The 15,348-nt window shown below is 44.1% G+C and overlaps 1 long non-coding RNA gene across 1 annotated transcript; it reads right to left on the bottom strand.

The window, feature by feature from the left end:
• Positions 1-508: 508 nt before the first annotated feature.
• LOC143127929 (uncharacterized) lies at positions 509-12,137 on the bottom strand. Its single transcript, XR_012987737.1, has 3 exons — positions 12,067-12,137; positions 11,686-11,789; positions 509-1,393 (listed from the first exon to the last, which is right to left on the bottom strand). It is a non-coding gene; the product is annotated as an uncharacterized LOC143127929 (long non-coding RNA).
• Positions 12,138-15,348: the final 3,211 nt, after the last annotated feature.

The following is a 15,348-nucleotide window of genomic DNA, read 5'->3' as shown; positions in this document are numbered from 1 at the left end:
AATGGAAACATAGCCTACATTGCAGAGCCACTTCAACTTTATTAATTTATGGTGAATAAATGTACACTAACTGTGCACAGCCCCATGCTTTTCTGACGTGACGATGCTAGCACGTTGGTGTATATATAACTATACTAACATAAGTAATCTACAAGTCTCCTCCAAGTGACAGTCATGTTATACACAATGAATAGTAATGAATAGCATGTAACCTACAATGCGGAGCTCCATAGACCATAAAAGAAAGATAAGCTCGCATAATTTTTCCTCTTCCCTGGCCATTGTATTCAAACCCTCTTCTGTAAATATAACATATACTGTACTTGACATAATGTACAATAATTGCAGTGTCGCCCCCACCGACAACACATAGTATTGCATGCATCGGTGCGTTGTATATCAAAAACTGGGAGGACACATTTTGCTACGCATCGACGCATAATGCCGGCCGAAGCGTAGCGATGCATAGCCTTGCGTGCACGTATGCGTAGCGATGCGTTGACTCGATTTCTCTTTTTTTTTTTGGGGGGGGGGGCTTTAATAGTAATTAAGCTAGTTGTCTTCTATGCATCCTTGCTTTCACGATTGTGAATGTTTTTTTTGGATTGTGTTGGCCGAGTCGCGTGTGTCCATTGAGCGGGAGAGAGCTGGGCAAGGAGAGGGGGTTTACTTCTATACTGTTTGGTGAAGTTGAACACATAGTCTACAATGAAAGCAACGAGAGGTATGCAATTATGATCTATTTATTTATTTTTGGACAACGTAGGCCGCGTAAGCTGCAAAGTACTGTGTGAAAGGGTGTGTCTCGGTTCTGCTTTTTCACACCGCGACACAGGTTCGTGGATATGAGTGTCGCAATTTCGGTTTCGAATCGCATATTGTTACAGCCCTAGTACTGACTGACAAAAAGTCAGAATGAGTAATAACTGACGAGAAGCTCTGTGGACATAAAATTGAGAATGTGTTGCTGAGGGAATGAATAATCTTGTTGGATTCTCACCATCATAGCAGATGAAGGGAAAGAGATCATTACACTTGGCATCATACCATTTTCCATCTTCTTTGGACCACATAGCCACACACTCTCCTTTGTCACCTCCACCGGGTCGGGTTGGAGCCCAGTTCCTGAACTCTGCTTCATTCTTTCTGTAGAAATCCCTGTCAGCCAGAGACCACTGCCACTTAGGAATGCTTCCATGCTTCAGCCCGATCCAAGCATCTCCAGCACCTACATCTTGGATCATGCTCTTCACCTTCTCATTCTCTGTCATGTCGTCCATGGTGGCGAGGTCAGTGAACTTCTCTCTGCCGTACTGCTGAGCTTTTGTCCCACTTGTCTGGTTCTTCCCCACATGGAACTGACGTGGCACAGAGGAGGAGAGACGGCACAGACCTGAGGAGAGAGGAGTACACACACACACACACACACACACACACATTCACATACAAACACGTTTTTATGCATGACCGTATCGGCCGCTATCGGGACACCAAGTAGGCTGTTCAATTCTGATTTTTTACAGTGAATACAAGACACTCCGCTGATAATCCCAACAGATTACAATTTACATCTTAATAACATGTAAACACACAAACAATGTGCTTAAATACAGCTTAGAGTCAGGTCATACAGCTATTCCTCCTGTGTTGTCCTTACATTTTGCCACATTCTAGCCATCTACATTTCTGCCATTCTTTTGCCACAGAATACTGTATGTCATGTTTTAGTCATGTGTTTATTATGTCAGGGATCATACAGGGATTGCCAAAGGTTTTTTTTTTTTTGGCTGCACCAATCACATCGGTGTATCTGATATAGGCAGGCCAGAGGCGAGCTAAATAGATGACGACAGCGCTGCAACGTCCGGAATCAGTCAGTAAACATTGGTCGTAGTGTTATACAATTGCATGCAGTGATATTTTCAAATGCTGCTGCCCCTCGATTTGGGCCAGTTTTATTACTCATAGCCAGACCCAAATCTTTCTAGATTTGGGACTGGATTTCCAGTCTAGGATGGAGTAGGAGATGGAGACAAATTAACAAGCGTGATTTATTTTCGCAGAGGGGATTTACAGGACTGGACGGCGGTCATATTTTGTACCGCTATACGGTACATCTAGTTTCTTTACATAATGTGTAATTCTGGCAGGAAACGCATAGCGGTAAATAATATGACTGCCGCTCATCCCTGCCTAAACTTTCAACAGAAAATAAATCACCCTTCTCAATTTCTCATATCTGCTCCTCCAACTCCTTGTACACCGCAAGTCATGCTGCACCCTTGGTTACGCAATGATTGTTGAAACTCAACATTTTACTTCTGTGTGTGTGCGCACATTCGTATGCATGCATGCATGTGTGTGTGTGAGTGGTGGTGTATGACTGTTTGTGTGTGTGTGAGTGGTTGTCATTTCCTCTGTTGGCCTGTAGATGGTGATGTGGAGCCAGTTGTTTTGACCATTTCACGTCATAACTCGTATCAAATATAAATTGCAGTGCCCCCCATTAACAGAATTTCATGAAACTTAGTGTGCATCAAGAGGTTGTCATGGTGATACATTAAGCATAATAATAAGAGTAATAACAACAATATCAATAACAATAAAAATCAAATATCAACTATGAAAATCATGAACAAATCATAAAATATTAATAAAAAGCATAAACAAACAAACCATAACTATGTAAGAGAATTAATCAGTTAACCTGTTCACCTTGCCCCCTTAATTAATTACAGTAATAAGCCCCCCCCAATCAAACAGCTTGAGTTCTCACTACAGCCATGCGAGAAGAAAAGCGTGTATTGTACAAGGTGGAGCCATTACTGATTTAACATGTCGCCTTCATCCTCCTCACATTCCACCCTATCGTTAAATTACCACTGGAAAAGCTGGGTTTCACCGTGTGTCTTATTGAGGTTTACATATAGGGGTGCCAATAATATTCATAAAATAATATTTATTTCTTTATGAGAAATATTTTTTTTTTAATTGCTACCTTCAAGGGTCAAAAGGGTTCTCCAAGAGCACATATTACCCCGCTGTACCCCGCTCAGCCATTTCTTTCTACAACACTTGAGAACCCTTTAGCAATTACTGTATGTCAGCACATGATGTAATCTGAAATTTGCTGCCCTGATTAAAAAAACAATGCAACTGATCTCAGCTGGTATTCTGACTATAATGGAATGGAATGGAAATTTCTAAGTGACCCCAAACTTTTTACCGGTAATGTATACCATGTAATGTTTAAATTCCTTCTTGATGAATTGTAATGGCACCTAAACTAATGTGGCAGTGTCACAACACAAAAGAAGTATTTCTTTACACCCCTTTTTACTCTTTACCAGGGGTGCCAATAAATGTGGAGGGTGTTGTATATATACACACAGACAGAGAAAGAGAGAGAGGACATGCACACAAACAGCACAGCACAAACACTCATATCACAGGGCCTTCTCAGCACAAAACACCCAAATATACACATACGCGCATGTACTGTACCTAGGAAGAGCAGGAGGAAGCATCCCCAGTGAGCCATGACTGGAACAAAACCGAAAAACAATAATTTCCGGTTCCGGTGCCGACAAGAGTGGCAGCATGTTGGGGTACATGTAGCTCCGTGTCTTTGTGTTTTTTTCTACGTCTTTTGTTTACTTTTTACTTCGCAACTTTTTGGATTACACACTTTGAGGAGTGTTTTTATTCTATCCTATGGATACGGACATATTGCAATGCTCCAGCGGCAGCAAACTTGTGTACACAAGGAAACACTACGCACTACGACGGAATGCTGGCTGTGTTCGCGTCAACATCCCAGAAGAACTGTGGTGCTTTCGGGGTTGCAGAGCGGGAGTTAAAGTGAAGACGAGGCGTCGGGAGAAGTGGAGATACAAGCCCTCAGTTCCATCGATTGTGATGGGAAACGTGAACTCACTGGCTAACAAGACTGACGAACTGGCTGCCCTGGTAAGAAACCAGAAGTTATACAGGGAATGTAGTTTGGTATGCTTTACGGAGATGTGGTTAATAAGCCATATCCCCACTTCTAACGTTGAGCTGCCCGGCTTCAGTGTAGCTCGTTTGGACAGAGACTGTAAACTTTCTGGCAAAAAGAAGGGAGGTGGACTGGTGCTGTACATTAACAATAGATGGTGCAACCCCGGACATGTTACAGTGAAGGACACTGTATGCTGCAAGGATGTGGAGTTATTAGTGGTTAGTCTCCGTCCGTACTACATGCCGAGGGAGTTCTCGCACGCAGTTGCTGTCTGTGTTTACGTTCCACCGCGAGCTCTCCCGGATACAGCGTGTGACGTCATCCACTCGCAAGGCTTGGGCAGCCGTGGCCCACTGGTTAGCACTCTGGACTTGTAACCGGAGGGTTGCCGGTTCGAGCCCCAACCAGTGGGCTGCGGCTGATAGTGCCCTTGAGCAAGGCACCTAACCCCTCACTGCTACCCGAGCGCCGCCGTTGTAGCAGGCAGCTCACTGCGCCGGGATTAGTGTGTGCTTATTGAGGTTTACAAGCCTCACTGTGTGTTCACTGTGTGCTGTTTGTGTTTCACTAATTCACCAATTGGGTTAAATGCAGAGACCAAATTTCCCTCACAGGATCAAAAAAGTATATATACTATACTATACTATACTTCAAACCCAACACACTGATGCCTTTTTTGTGATTTCTGGCGACTTCAATCACATAACACTGGATTCCACACTCACAAATTTCTACCAGTTTGTTGACTGCCCTACAAGGAAAAACAGGACAATAGACCTCATGTATGCAAACGTGAGGCATACAGTGCAAACCCCCACTGGGGAAGTCAGACCACAACCTCATTCATCTCCAGCCAATGTACAAGCCCAAAGTACAGAGGCTACCGGTTGCCACACGCACCTTCAGAAAGTGGACACCTGAAGCGGATGAGGCTCTGAGAGACTGCTTCGAGTGCACTGACTGGAGTGTGTTACAGAATGGAGAGGACTTAGAGGAGGTCACACAGTGCACAATTGACTACCTGAACTTCTGTATGGACATTGCTGTTCCCACCAGAACTGTACGCTGCTTTCCTAACAACAAGCCTTGGATAACCAGCAATGTCAAGACCCTTCTTAATAGGAAAAAGGTGGCGTTCAGAGAGGAGGACATGGCAGAGCTGAGGCGCGTGCAAGTGGAAGTCAAAGTCAAGCTGAAAGAGGCTAAGGAGGACTACAGAAGGAAGGTGGAACAGAAGTTGCAGGAAAACAACATGAAGGAGGCATGGGACGGCATGAAGACTATCACTGGCCTGAAGAAGAGCAGCAGCTCTGTGGAGGGGGACCTGGACAGGGCGAACCAGTTGAACCACTTCTACAACAGGTTTGACTGCCCTGCTCCAGCTCCAATGGCAGTGGTCTGTCCACCACCCCCGGCTGACTCAGACACGGCTCTTGTTTGCGTGCTTGCCCAACCCCAACCTCCCAGCCTCCCAGTCTCTCCAGCTCTGCATCCCGGTGACACCCAACGACCTAAGCCCCCATCACCTCACGCCCTGCCCCCGCCTGACGCCTCCTTGCCTGTGCCTGTTGAGGTGTCCACGACTCTGGCAGCCTTGACAGGGACATCAAGGAGGTGGTCATCCCCCAGCCCCCACAATACCAGTGCAACACTCCCCTCCACCATCACAGGCTATCGTACCCCCACCATCACTGGATATTGCACCCCTCCCCCACAGGGCGATCACGAACAATAAGGTGACAACGACCTCAGTCAACAGCCATCAGACACACAGATCCCAGATGCAGCCCTCCCCCTCCCCTCCCACCCCCCATCATCACAGCAGATCAAGTAAGAGCTCAACTAAAGAAACTTCACCCCAATAAGGCAGCGGGACCTGACAGACTGTGTCCAAGGCTACTCAAGGCCTGTGCTGCTGAACTGGGGGAGCACTGAAGCACATCTTCAATTTGAGTCTACGCCTCGGACAAGTTCCAACACTGTGGAAGACATCATTTCTCACCCCCGTCCCTAAGAAGCCACACCCTAGTGAGTTTAATGACTACAGACCTGTCGCTCTAACATCACATGTGATGAAGACAATGGAGCGACTGGTCTTAGGTATGCTCAGACCCCAGGTATGCCATGCACTAGACCCGTTACAGTTTGCATACCAGGAGAAAGTGGGCATGGACGATGCCATCACTTATCTTCTACACAGGACACATTGTCACCTAGACAAGGGGAAAAGTGCTGTGTTCTTTGATTTCTCAAGTGCTTGTAACACCATCCAACCCCTCAGACTGGGAGACAAGCTCTTGCAGATGGGTGTGGACACTCACCTGGTAACCTGGATTACAGATTACCTAACCGAGCGACCAGAGTTCGTCAGACTGAGGAACTGTCTCTGACACTGTGATCAGCAGCACCGGAGCGCCACAGGGAACTGTGCTCTCTCCAGTCCTGTTCACCCTGTACACATCTGACTTCTGCTACAACACCGAGTCATGCCACATGCAGAAGTTTTCTGACGATACTGCAATTGTGGGGTGTATGAGGAACGAGCAGGAGGAGGAGTACAGGAGCCTGGTGGAGGACTTTGTGCAATGGTGCAAACTCAATCACCTTCAACTCAACACTTCAAAGACCAAGGAGATGGTGGTGGATTTCCGCAGGTCTAAGCCCGCTCTACCAGTCTCCATTGATGGGGTCAATGTGGAGGTGGTAAGCACCTACAAGTATCTGGGTCTCCACCTGGACAATAAACTGGACTGGTCAGCCAATACTGACGCACTCTACAAGAAAGGCCAGAGCAGGCTGTACTTCCTGAGGAGGCTGCGGTCCTTCAATGTGTGCAGCAAGCTCCTCAGGATGTTCTACCAGTCTGTTGTTGCCAGCGTCCTCTTTTATGCAGTGGTATGCTGGGGAGGAAGCACAAAGAAGAAGGATGCGGGTAAGGAAAGCTGGCTCTGTAGTGGGAGCTGAACTGGAGTGCATCACTTCAATATCTGACAAAAGGACCCTGAACAAACTGATCAACATCTTGGACAATGAGTGTCATCCACTCCACAGCACTATTGTAAAGCAGAAGAGCCTGATCAGCTGGAGAATTCGCTCACTGCCTTGCACAAAAGACAGACTGAGGAAGTAATTTGTCCCCAGTAGTATTGCACGGTGTATCGATACTAAAAAGGTATTGCGATGCCTTCACGCAAAAAATGATACGATTTCAGACGTTTTTAGAATCGATACTTTATTAAAATAATAACGTTCTGTGTCTGTGTGAACTGCTGCTCTCACTGCTCCTTGCACGCATCTAGGCAAGTGGGAGTGTCTAAGCAGGCAGCTCTGAGTGAGTGAGTGGGCAGCCAACGTCAACATAGTTATTTGCCGACAGTTCTAGGCCTTGTGGATAAAACAAAAGGTGCAGTGAAATCTGCAACTATTTCGGATACATCGCGAATAGTGAAGGCAAGCCATCAGGTACACAAAGTCATTTAAAAGCAGTAGGCTACGCATGGAACTTGGCTAAACACCTCGCATATCCCAAAATTTTTAAAGAGTTCAAAGAACGACAGGTTAACGATTATGCTATAGAAAACACGACTACATGGTTAGTGCCAAGTTCTTCTCTTATGTTTTAGTCTAGCCTAAGTGAAACAAGTATGGTTATCTGGGATAAAGCAAACCTTCCTTCATCCATGAATTTTGACGAGACATAACGAGCTGTAATCATTTTGACGAGACATAACGAGCTGTAATCATAGGGTGCTAACGTGATGAAAGCGCAATGTTCACGCCAGAATAACATTAACATAAACGATCTATTTCATGTTCGGTCAGTAGCCTACTACTGGTAATATTTGTCATGGCATGTAGACTGCAATTTGTTCAATAATTATTGCCCAGATGTAGGATAGGCTACCCGAAATGCGCTAATTAAAGCCCACAGCATAATACCACCAAAGCGTGTTGAGTCCTAATAATAGCGGCTTATTGTTACAGTAGCCTACGTGGTAGCAAATCATGTTATCAAAGAAATAGACGTAATGTAGGAATGCACACAGATATATTGCAACAGGTAATGGTGTAGGCTTATCTGACGAAGACCTGAGTGGTTGGAACGTCGTACTTGTACACTGGGCGCAAAGAAGACTATCCTCACATTTTCCCCTTTGCAACTGTCAAAGAAATCCCATGAACACGGGAAGGCCTAGGGTAGCCTATACTGTACATCAGATGGCCCCTCTGCATAGCATTCAGTGATTTGCATGCAGTAATTTTAACACTGACCTTGATCTAGCCTAGTTTGGCTATTTAAATCTACTTTATTGCCAAAACACAACACAATGTAAATGAACTATAACAAACAATAAAGGACTTAATCACACAAAGTAGGCCTACTATTTTACTCACTGCTCCAGGTTAATGTGTGCTTCAATGTGTGACCTGTGTGTTCACTAATTCACGGATGGGATACATGCAGAGACCAAATTCCTTGTATACCAAAGTATACTTGGCCATAAAACCTGATTTACATTACATTTTACACAATTGAAGCGAATTAGGTTGGTAATGTATGTAGTCTCAGAGTAAGTTACACTTTACGGTAAGGGTACATGAATTAGTTCATGATTTATGTATTACTTCATTCATTAATATCTAATTAATCATCAGGAATTTACTGAGTTCATAGTTTGTCATTTGTCAAATGAACTATAACAAACAATAAAGGACTTAATCACACAAAGTAGGCCTACTATTTTACTGACTATAAAAAAATAATAATTATGTAGGAAGTTTAGAAGTTTAGAACCCAGAATTGACCTACACACTACAAAAGTGCACCAAATTTAACACAAATGACTCAATACACTTGGAGGAGGTATGAGTCCTTTCTTCTCCAGATATCTTAGGATTTCGCCGTAGTATCGTTTTAGTATCGAGCATCGTGATATTTATGGCAGGTATCGTATCGAAGTCATAATTTTGGTATCGTGACAACACTAGTCCCCAGGGCCATTGAACTGTTCAATGCTTCACTGAAGGGAAGAGGAGAGATAGACTTCTCCACATAGTCTGTCTGCCTCTTCACCCCCTCCATGTTTGGATACTGTCTGTCCACTAGCCACTTTTTACCACTGTCTTTCTGCCTCACTGTTTGCATGCTATATTAGCACATATGCATAACCCCTCCCTCCATGCCACAGCCGAATTGTGGTCACACTTATACCTTTTCTTAATATAGTTGTATATATATATATATATAGATATAGTTGTTTTTTATTTTATTATTATTTTTTTTATATTACCTTGCCTACTCGCTGATATGTCCATATTTATTTTATGCTGGTCTCTAGACTTTATTCTTGAACTGTTGCACTGTTGGACTTACTCATTTGCACCATCACCATGACACTCACTCACACAGAGCACCTTACCTTACCTTACTATGCACAGAGAATCACTGGCTTAGTCCCTGCCTCAGTCATTGCAAGTGCCTCTTGATTAATCACCCACTGTGTGGATACTGTTTTTAGAATTGATTTAGATTAAGTGTTATTTAGTATAATTTTTAGTATATTTTTTATCTTCTACTGTCCTTATTGCTTAGTTTTGTTTTTTAGTGAATGTGTGTGTGATGTCTGTATGCTACTGAGACCTTGAATTTCCCCTGGGGATCAATAAAGTATCTATCTATCTATCTATCTATCTATCTATCTATCTACCATTTCACTCTTACTCTAACAATTTCTCTGTTTACGTGATCTACAGAAATGAGTGATCATTGTTGGTGATATTCTCATTATCACATCTTATTCTACTACTTGATTCAGTTTCCAATTGTGAAGGTTCTTTAGAACGTGCAATTAAAAATCGGTTATTTGCACGGCTATGAAGTAGTTCCATTTTTTTGACCTTCTTAGGCCTACATATTTTGTATCAATTCGTCCGAGTTCTTCTTGGCATTACAACCTCGAACGTGCGTTTATTTTCGGATAATCTAATGGAGTGTCGTCCATTATCCCTTACATAATCATAACCATGAAATTCTGAAAGAACAACAGAAAGACAATATCGCCAAAATACCTGCATTTAAATTCAGATATTGTATGATTTGTTTTTACATTATTGAAGTCTGAATATCTATTCAAAAGACACACAGCCAGGTTGCGTTTGGGTAATTTATAACCTATATTCATAAAAGACTGTAAAGGGTCCATGTGCATCTCCGGAGCATGACCTACCTGTGTGATGTCGTCTCTGCTGGACTCTGCTGCATTCTGCCCCATGTCCACCCCGTTCCTTCCTGTTAATGCCCCGCTCTTTTCCCGGGGTTTCCCCCAAACTGCCCCAGACACTAAGACTTTGATAAAGCCCAGGAGATGTGGACTTGGTGCATCCAGTGATGTGATAAAGCCCAGGAGATATGATAGATAGATAGAGATACTTTTATTGATCCCCAAGGGGTCAAAAGGGGAAATTTGTGCTCTGCACATCCGGGGGTAGTGTGCTTTTACACATCCGGGGGTAGTGTACAACACACAGTGTACACCCATTCAAACACACACACACACACACCCTCAGAGCAGTGAGTACACTAGGAGCACACATACACACCCAGAGCAGTGGGCAGCTGTTGATCCAGCGCCCAGTTGGGGGTTAGGCGCCTTGCTCAAGGGCACCTCATGCGTGGATATGGATGTGGGAGAGCGCTGTTCAGTCACTGCCCCCACCCACATGTTTCCTACCAGTCGGCGATCAAACCGGCCACCCTTCAGTCACAAGTCCGATTCCCTTACCGTTAGGCCACAGATGCCCGCAATGGATGTGATGTAAGAGTTATGAAATATGAAATTAGTGTTCTGTCTCTTCTGCAGTATTTGCATAGAGACATGCGCCAGAGGCAGATGCCAACAGCAGAAGTTCTGTTCACAAAACAAGCCCAAAATGTATAACCAAATTATGTGCAAATGCACCAACAGGCACACGCGCACGCACACACAGTTCTCACACTCACCTGTGCACATCATGCTGATCAAAGTATGTTTATTAGCATAGTAGCTCATTTGTACATTTTACATCAAATTAGAAAACCTAATCAACCCTACATGCCACTCAGCTGCTAGTAAAAACCTTGGTCATCTCTAGCATTGACTACTAGTACACACACACACAGACACACACACAGGGTGGAGGGTACATAGAATTTGATGCATGATGAATGTATTTGAAATGAAAATGAGTCTCATTCTCGTAACTGAGACATACATGTTATGTAATGTAATTAATATACACATAGACTATGGGTCGGCAACACAGCAATATTCTTTGGCCCGCCAGATTATTCTGGTAGTCCGATTTTCCTTTTTTTTTGTTAAGTAAAGTTATGGACTGGACTGCCTATGTCAGGCTCCGTGTTAAACAGTCCATCGTCAAAATTATTACAGGCTAGCCTAATTTAGGGCATTTACTATTACTAATATTGAAAGGGAAAATAAAACAGAGTTAATCAAGACCATTTAATTACTCGAGTAGGCCATCAATCCACGGTTTATTTATTTTTTCACCAGTTATTTTTATCCATTCTCCCTGTAGATGCGTGTGGACTAATAGACCGGAGATGCGTTTAAGTATTAGGTTTCTCTGGCCTGCGGCCCGCCATCTATTGGCCATGAGTTACTTGTAAGTTGACATAGACTGACCTGAGAACAGCAGTGTAGCAATGAGAAGCAGTGCCATCATGTCTCCTGAAGAATTTACAGTAGTCTTTAAGATTGCAGTATAGCAGCCACTTTCTCCAGACCAACTTACAAAACATATAAAAAGAAATCAGAATATTACCAACCACCTAAATCTATGCATTATGCACAGCACAACAAATAGCATAGAACGACACTAAATATCTACATGCATTAATACTAAAGCAACATGTACAACAACAACAACATGATAATATGATAATAATAATAATAATATCAATAGGAGGTATACATCACACAAAGAGTAACGAAAAGAAAATACAATATTGTCTTGTGTGAAGTCTGAGGTGCTGGTTCGATTAAGATGGATGAACTGGGTCTTACCTGTCAGACACTCTGGAGTTGCTCCTCTGTTGTCACCCCTTCTGGTTACGCTGGCTGGTTGTCTCTGAGAGAGTGACCCCCCTGTGACTGGTTCAGGTGTCTGTTGCCTGTCTTGTATGTATTGCACTTCATGCATTCAACCTGCCCCGAGGTCCTTTATGCAAACAAATGTCACACCCCCAGACAAACACAAACACATGCTCACACGCTTGGGTATACATGTGTTCAGACATTGTCACACTTTCACACTCTGTCACACACCATCACACACATACACACACAGTTACACATTTTAATACTTTATATGTAACATTATTAGCTAGATATGATTTTTTTTTTTTTTTTTTTTTAAACCGTTGCAGCAGCCAAGAGTCTGAGGTTATCACACTACTTTTCCACTGAAGTCCACCATCATCATCCCAGTTTCCAAGAAGCACACAGCGACCTGCCTAAATGACTATCGCCCCACTGCACACACACACACACACACACATCATTATCATCATGAGGTGTTTGGAATAGTTCTGTCCTGTCACAGCTCTCCAACCCAGTCCACTTTGCTGACCAGCAAAACCAGTCCACTGATGACACCATTTCCACTGTTGTGCATTTCACCCTCTCTCAGATGGACAATAAGAATATTATGTACCTGTGATTGCTGGTCATTGACAATCGTCCCACAGATGCTGATCGTCTAACTGATAATCAATAGACTATTATAATTGCTCGTATCCCTGGACGCCTGGACATTCGGCAAAGAAAAGACCCATCTTCTATATGCATCTTTTTGTGCGGCGCTTGTGCTCTGCCTACCTTCTGCTTCAGTTCCACTTCCAGTGTGTCCCAGACCTGATGCATACACACAGACCTGATGCATACACACAGGCCTGATGCATACACACAGACCTGATGCATACACACAGGCTCAAGAGGATGGAGCAGCAGCTGAGTGGTAATAGGGAGAATCGAGAGAATTCCCGGTCGGCCGGTAACGTTTTGAGGCCGGGCTGATTTTTGTGAGCTTAACAAGGGCATGATATTGCTGTGTGTGTAAGTTGTTTGCTGGGCCCTACAGCAGCACTGGACTGGACTGTGTGATTGCAGACCCTCTCTCACTACCTGCGGCCCCTCCCCACATCTCTGGTAATAACGGGGTAATGATAATACACACACACATATTGGGGGAGGTGTGGGGGAGTTGGCATCCCTCCAGAAGCTTCCAGGAAAGTCCATCTACATAATGTTTCCTGTTCAGGACTGGATCTGTATGCTTCTCTGTGTCACTTGTGGGTGTGCAGAGACATTGCGTCATTTGTGGTTTTACTGGCTTCAGAACAGTACCATGGAAGTTTACAATGTTGCCACCTTTCCCCAATGTGTTTGAAAAACAAAACAAGCACAACAGACATGGCCTGAGATGAGAAGATAGTGTTGTCCATTCTTGGCCAATGCAAATGTGTTAGAGTGGGTTATGGACAAGTTGCTTATTGTTGAGAGAGAACAGTCTCTTTTGGTCAGACCAGGCTCGGACTGGTAATCTGTACAACCGGGCATTGGGCCAGTCCACATTAGAGGGTGACAATTTTTCGGGACTCCCGCGGGTCACGGTATTCCCGCGGGTTTCCCGCAGTACGGGAGTAAATTTCACTGTTGGTAACGTGATTGGGACGGGACAGGAAATAATAAACGGGAGCTGGCGGGAAGCCAGAGATTATTAACTTAAAAAATGACGCTGCAATGCAGTGAGTGCGCCCAAAGACGTGAGGCATTTCGTTTTAGAAAAGAGAACCAATTACAACCCACAATACGTTTGTTGTTGATTGGTAGCCTATCAGAGCAAGACAAGCAGCTGCCCTGTTCACAATCAATCAGCTTCAGCGATAGGCCCTAAGGCAAAATGGATGCAAAGAAACAGTTACAGGCGAAAGTATCAGCAAAGGACAACTCTATTCAATTGCACGAGCTGTCCGGGAAAGCGATTCTCGTTGAGTTTAATGTGTCATGCAATGTTGGGGCATGACACCTTGACGATCGCATTCCTCAATATATTTATCGCATAACCCTGGCGGAACACAAAAAATTGTTTTGTTTACTCATAGCAACGTTGCTATGCTTCGCTGGTTTAACGTGAGAACGGTGCAAACTTAACTGATGGGATGAGATCTAACTATGAAATGATTTAAGCATAGCCTACAGCAAAGTACTGTAAAATATGTAATTTTAATATAGCCCAAAATGATCGGCTATTAAAGAAAAGTTAGACAAGGCTTTCTGCCCTACCAAAATGTATGGTCACCGCACGCTACTGTAGCCTAACAGTCGGATAACTTTAGACATCAACATAGGGAGCGGGACGGGATTCGGGAGTCTTTCTCTCGGGATTTTGCGGGACAGAATTTTTTTGGGGGGGCTGTCACGTGATCGGGATATGACGGGAGTATTTGTGCGGGCTCGGGATGGGACGGGAGTGAAAATTGCTTCCCGTGTCACCCTCTAGTCCACATGTGGGCCGGTGACCTCCGGGATTTTTTTTTTTTTGTTATTTAGCCTATTTGCGGCCCGTCATGTAGGCCTAGGCCTAGCCTATAATTGCAGTTGCATTTATTTGGCTTGGGGGGTGACAGGTCAATCATTTTGGCCTCTTTATGACAGGTTCAGTGTGTGTTACGATCGCGCCCCCCTGCCCCACCCCTCAAGTGGATTTGTCCAAGCAGCCGCTAGGTTTGTGGGGAAATATCTTTATTTTACTGTCTATGGGAAATATAGCCTACGAGTCCATGCATGGTAGCCTAGGCTATGTAAGTGTCCTCCGCTGGCTGGTGTTCACATCATCGCAGTTTAACCGTAAACAGCAATCAAGAGCTTCCATTTACTGCACCATGTAGGCTACTGTAGTGCGATTTGTCTGTCAACATAAAAAAAACTACGGGTAGCCTACAATTAGGTGGAAAAGTATAGCTGTGTGTTTTTTATTTATGGGGGGAATCAGGGAGGGATTTTGGTATCGGTGGGCTTGTGTGTTTGTTTGTGTGTGTGTGGGGGGGCGGGGGGTGTCGTCGGTCCAGTGGTGGGCCGGTCCAGGATAAAATTGCCAGGGCCGAATTTTGTTCCCAGTCCGACCCTGGGTCAGACTGTGTGGCCCAGTGAGACCTATTCATCCCTGCCAACTCGTAGACCACAACATAAAAAGAGAGGACAATGAAATCAGATTTTAACAAAGTAATTCATGAATCAAAAGCAAAAAGAAAGAAACTCTAGAGGATAAATGTCATAGACACTGGT

Source organism: Alosa pseudoharengus, unplaced genomic scaffold (genome assembly GCF_046254945.1).
Source record: "Alosa pseudoharengus isolate Yale_2024_CS ecotype anadromous, Long Island Sound unplaced genomic scaffold, YU_APseudo_1.1 YU_APseudo_1.1_scf_17, whole genome shotgun sequence".
Classification (NCBI taxonomy): domain Eukaryota; kingdom Metazoa; phylum Chordata; class Actinopteri; order Clupeiformes; family Clupeidae; genus Alosa; species Alosa pseudoharengus.
Note: the sequence above shows the minus strand (reverse complement) of the source record. Positions and strands in the feature narration are given on the sequence as shown.